Genomic DNA, 6,000 nt, shown 5'->3' on the forward strand with positions numbered 1-6,000 from the left:
GCTCTTTTCAGGTGTCCGGGTGGGGCGGTTATGTTCTTAAAGAAAAATTGAAACTCATTAAGGCGGCTCTTAAAGAATGGCATGTTGCCAATACTCATAATTTACCGGCGAAGATTGATTCTTTAAAGAACAGACAAGCGTCCTTAGATAGTAAAGGGGAGGAGGAGGAGTTGTCAGAGGAAGAACTCGGTGAACTTCATGGTATATCGATGGATATTCATTCCTTGTCTCGTCTTAATACAAGTATCTGTTGGCAACAATTAAGATTAAACTGGCTTCGTGATGGTGACGCTAATTCCAAATTTTTTCACTCTATTTTGGCCGCAAGAAGAAGATCAAATTCTTTGTCTTCGATTTTGGTAAATGGGGTTGTTGTGGAGGGTGTTCAACCAGTCCGTCAAGCAGTGTTCACGCATTTTAAAAATCATTTTCTTGACCCAAGAATGTCGCAGCCGAGTGTGGGACACCTACAGTTTCGAAAACTCTCTTTTACAGAAAGGGGCGGCTTGATCAAACCCTTTTCTGAGGATGAATTTAAGGCAGCGGTGTGGGAATGTGACAGCTTCAAGAGTCTGGGTCCAGATGGTATCAACTTGGGATTCATCAAGACTTTTTGGCACGAGATGAAAGCAGATGTTGTGTGTTTTGTTACTGAATTCCATAGGAATGGAAAATTATCGAAAGGTATTAACTCTACGTTCATAGCTCTAATTCCTAAAGTTGTTAGTCCTCAATCTTTAAATGAGTTTCGTCCTATTTCGTTGGTGGGGAGTCTGTATAAAATTTTGGCAAAAATTCTAGCAAACAGGTTGAGGCAGGTTATTGGGAGTGTTGTGCAGAAGTTCAGTCTGCTTTTGTTAAAGACAGACAAATTCTTGATGGAATTTTGATCGCTAATGAGGTGGTCGATAAGGCTAGGAAGTCTAAGAAAGATCTCTTGTTGTTTAAAGTCTATTTTGAAAAGGCGTATGATTCTGTTGATTGGGGGTACCTAGATGAGGTTATGGGGAGTATGTCGTTTCCGACGTTGTGGCGCAAGTGGATTAAAGAGTGCGTTGGTACCGCTACTGCCTCAGTTCTTGTGAATGGTAGCCCTACTGATGAGTTTCCTCTTGAACGGGGTTTACGTCAGGGTGACCCTTTATCTCCTTTTTTATTTTTATTGGCAGCAGAAGGTTTGAATGTGTTGATGCAACCTTTGGTAGAAGTAGGATTGTTTACGGGGTATAGCGTGGGGCGCGCGGCTCCCGTGATTATGTCTCATTTACAGTTTGCTGATGATACGCTTCTTATTGAAAATAAAAGTTGGGCTAATGTGCGGGCGCTGAGGGCTGGTCTTGTTTTGTTTGAAGCAATGTCGGGATTGAAAGTAAACTTCCATAAGAGTTCTCTGGTAGGGGTTAACATTAATGATTCGTGGTTGTCAGAAGCGGCTTCTGTGTTGGGTCGCAAAGTAGGTAAAATCCCGTTTCTCTATTTGGGGCTTCCGATTGGGGGTGATCCGCGTCGATTATTGTTTTGGGAACCTGTTGTTAATCGTATTAAAACTAGATTGTCTGGTTGGCATAGTCGGTTCCTTTCTTTCGGTGGTCGTTTGATTCTTCTAAAGTCCGTCCTGACTGCTCTACCTGTCTATGCACTTTCCTTTTTCAAAGCTCCGTCAGGTATAATCTCTTCCATTGAATCTTTGTTAAATAATTTTTTTTTTTTTGGGGGGGGGGGGGGGGGGGGGGGTGGGGGGGAGTGAGGATAAAAGAAAAATTTCTTGGATTAGGTGGGATACTTTGAGTCTGAGGAAGGAGTATGGAGGGTTGGGTAATAGGAGGTTGAGAGAGTTTAATATTGCTTTGTTAGGTAAATGGTGTTGGCGGTTGTTACTAGATAGGGAAGCTTTGTGGCGAAAGGTGTTGGTGGCTAGGTATGGTGTGGCGGATGGGGGTTTGGAGGATGGGGGCCGGAGTTGTTCTTCATGGTCATAGTGAGGATTAGAGATGGGATAGGTGAGGGTGGAGAGGGCTGGTTTGGGGCGTGTGTTAGGAGGAGGGTGGGTGACGGTGCTGAAATAGATTTTTGGCGTGATTGTTGGTGCAGTGATGTTCCGCTGCGTGCCCGTTTTAGTCGCCTTTATGACTTGGCTGTTAACAAATCAATCACGGTTAGGAATATGTTCTTGTTGGGGGTGGATGTGGGTGGGGAGGCATGGCAGTGGCGTAGGCGGTTGTTGGCTTGGGAGGAAGAGTTGGTAGAGGAGTGTAGGGCTTTATTACTTACAATTTCCTTGCAGGAATCAGTGACAGATAGATGGCTGTGGTTACCAAATCAGGATGGTGGTTACACCGTACGTGGAGTCTATGACACGCTGACATCACATGAGCAGCCCCAGTTACATCAAAATATGGAGTTAATTTGGCATAAACAGGTGCCTATCAAAGTCTCTATCCTTGCTTGGCGACTTTTGAGGGATCGGTTACCTACAAAAAATAATTTGGCAAACCGTGGCATTTTACCTTTGGAGGCGCGGTTGTGTGTATCTGGATGCGGGAACGTTGAAGATGTCAATCATTTGTTCTTGTCTTGTCCAACTTTTAGTGCCTTATGGCCATTGGTGCGGGCATGGCTCGGAGTGGTAGGGGTCGACTCTCAATCAACTTCAGATCATTTTTTGCAATTTATTAATTATGCAGGTTGTTCGAGAGGCCGACGTTCTTTTTTCCACTTGATTTGGCTGCTTTGTGTTTCGGTGTTGTGGAATGAACGGAATGACAGGATCTTTAGAAATAGACAAAGCTCTTTGCCACAAATGCTAGATAAAGTTAAATCATCTTCTTTGTGGTGGTTAAAAGCTCGTAATGTTGTTTTTAGTTTTGGTACTCAGAATTGGTGGTCGAGCCCGCTTTCATGTTTGGGTATTGACTAATTTGGTTGTAATTTTGTTTGGACCTTGACATTTTCGTGATTGTTTTGGCACACATTGTGTTGTAACAATCACAGTGTCCGTGTTAATATATCTCATTTTTGATTGTTAAAAAAAAAAACAATTATTGATATCTAATAAAATGTTATAAGCATATTTTTTTATATATAAGAAAAAGAAGGTGACAAAATTGAACAATGAGTCCTAACTGTAACAACATTTTTTCTTTTTGATCTACCAAATAAGAGTGATTTAAGATCAATTTTGATCTACCAAATAGAACACCGATAAACAAGGGGACATTTAATATGAATCTGATTCAAATGTGTACTTTATTATTTTTAATAAATTTTGATAAAATATTACATTTCTTCTATTTTAGAAAACTAATAATTTTTTTACTAAAAAAGATAAAGGTTCATTCTTACACCATTTTTAAGAGGTTTATATTAGACAAACTCATATACGCAATTGCAAGCACTTAGCAACCCAACGATTATGATAGAGGACCCCAAACTTGTTGCCCACAAGGATACAGATTGGGGTATGTCATTTTTTATAAACGCGGATATAAGGATTGACACTATAACGCTTCTCAAAGGATACCGGTTGCCATCTCTTCTACTTTTGTTGTTTTCCTTGTATGCCCTTGCATTTGTAGTAATGTTGAGAATAATAACCTTGAAAACTAATTAATAGTAAAATTAATGATCTCAAATATTAAGAAAGTTTATAGTACTATTATAAAATAAAATGTACATTCTAATAAATAAATTTATTAAGGTCCTATAAAAATTAAGTTAATGTTGATACTGGTTTGTAAATCTAAGTGTATTCTAGTAATTTTAAAAATAAATTATACTGTGTTCTTCTACTTTTCTTTAATATCAATTAATATATTTAATCTACTAACCCTCTTGGATTGATCTCATGATGTTAGCTTGAGATCTTGAAGTGTGATTCTTTTAAAGTCTCATGTTTATTTCTTCTCAATGTCAATTTTAGTGGGTTAGTTTGACTTCAGCAGTAAAAAAATAAATTTACTCTATTTCTTGCTTCTTTCTCTTTTCTTAATTAATTTTCATCTCTTTTTCTCTTTTCAATTTCTTTCTATAACCAATCACACCACCCTATTCTTTTGCACCAAAATGTTTATGTGAATTAGGCCTTGGAAACTGACAAGAGTCGTGACAAACCTCAAGACTTAAACAACATTTAGAAAGTTACAACATATATACCTATAGATAATCTAAAAAAGAAAAAGTTCTCACATTGATGGGTGGAGTTAAACTCACACCCTAACGCGATAAAGACCAACCTTCATTAGCCTAATCACACCACCTTGAGTGAACTCAACACATCTTATTATTGTTTGACAAAATGGACATTTTCTTAAGCAACACATAACAATTTTAAAAAATATTTTGTCAAGAAAGATCAACATAGGAAATAAAGCTTATAGTAGTAAGAATTACAATACATGTTGAATTTTGTTACAACTAAAAAAAGGAAGTATACAAATTGCGACAACCATAAGAGGCAATCTCTATGACAGCAAATTGATGTTTGACACAATCAAATATTTAAGTGATGATAAGCAACATCGTAATCAAAAGCAACAAGTATCATCATTATAAATCCCTCAAAAAAAAAAAAAGTATCATCATTATAAAAACATTGCAAAATGCCAAGAAAACTAAACTATTGCCTAACTTTAGGCAACATAGGACTGCGATAACTAAATTTATAATTAACTATTCATTTGATTTGTATCATTAATCACAATCGGAAAAGATGGATTTGTCCGCTTTTCTTCTGCGCTTAATCGTATGTAAAAGAAGATATCAATTTGATATATATTATGTTCAAATAATTTTAACAAACAAAATTAAAATAAACTATTTTATTTTTTGATGCGTACTCTAAACTTGTTACCTCATTATTTTAAACATACCAAACATTTTAAAATTGGTGAATGAATTAAATCTTTCTTTTAAAAATACCAATAATTTAAATCTTTCTTTTGCAAACTGTTTTCTTTTTTGATGCGTACCCTAAACTTGTTACCACATTATTCAAATTGGTACATGAGCAAAAACAAATATGAAATTTAGTATGGGGAAAATTTCAGAAATTTTCAAAAGTCAGGGATGTTTTAGAAATTTTATAAAAGAAATACCAAAATCTTAAATTTGCAAAAACATAGGGGCCAAGAACACATTAAAATTAAAATAGAAGCTGTTAATGCTGTCAATGAGTAATGCAAGATGTTACTATCATTCGTCCACTTCCAAAAATATGATTTAATTTTATATTGTAATATCTTTTTTGTTAGTTGGTTAACTCAGTTTTTTAATTTATATACATACCGTAAATTAAACAAGCATCTCATATTATTAGAAAGTACAACGCTAGATGAGATATCATAAGTCTCTTTTAAATTAATCAAGATCTTGGTTCGAATCCAGTCTTAGGCACACAAAAACGTTAAAACTTTTAATTTGTCACCTATTTAGATCTCACAAAGTTTGAGAGATTAGTCTCAGCAAGTTACGTATGAAGATACCTGATTTAATAAAAATAATATTATGAGAAAGTTGATCTTGATCCCTTTAAATACTTGAAGCCGTCCTGCTTGAAAGTTCTGAAAAGGAAATTTAGAATAAATAAACGCAAAATGATAAGTAGGATATGATATCAGCTTGTGCTTATTCATTTCTATGTAGTTGGTGCAACTTGTACCTACTCAAGAAACCTTTTTATGATAAGCATGGAAGTGCCCAACAAAACAATACTTCCTCCGTCTGTTAATACTTGACACAATTGACCTTATTACGCATGCCAGTGAATAATTTTGAGCTTAAATATCTTGAATAATATATTAGTAAAAAATTATGAAAATTTGATATTTTGAAAATACTCATCGAGACAAATCTAACGACATCTTGTATGATATTATTTATCTTTGTATATTAGAAGAAAAATATGGTCAAAGTAAGTTACGTCAAAATTACACATTTTCAAATGGGTCATCTATTGCGGGACGGAGTGAGTAATTTAATACCAAACATACTAAAAACCAATTA

This window comes from Medicago sativa, chromosome 7 (assembly GCF_051527215.1).
Source record: "Medicago sativa cultivar Bolivia chromosome 7, Bolivia_mono, whole genome shotgun sequence".
NCBI classification, from domain to species: domain Eukaryota; kingdom Viridiplantae; phylum Streptophyta; class Magnoliopsida; order Fabales; family Fabaceae; genus Medicago; species Medicago sativa.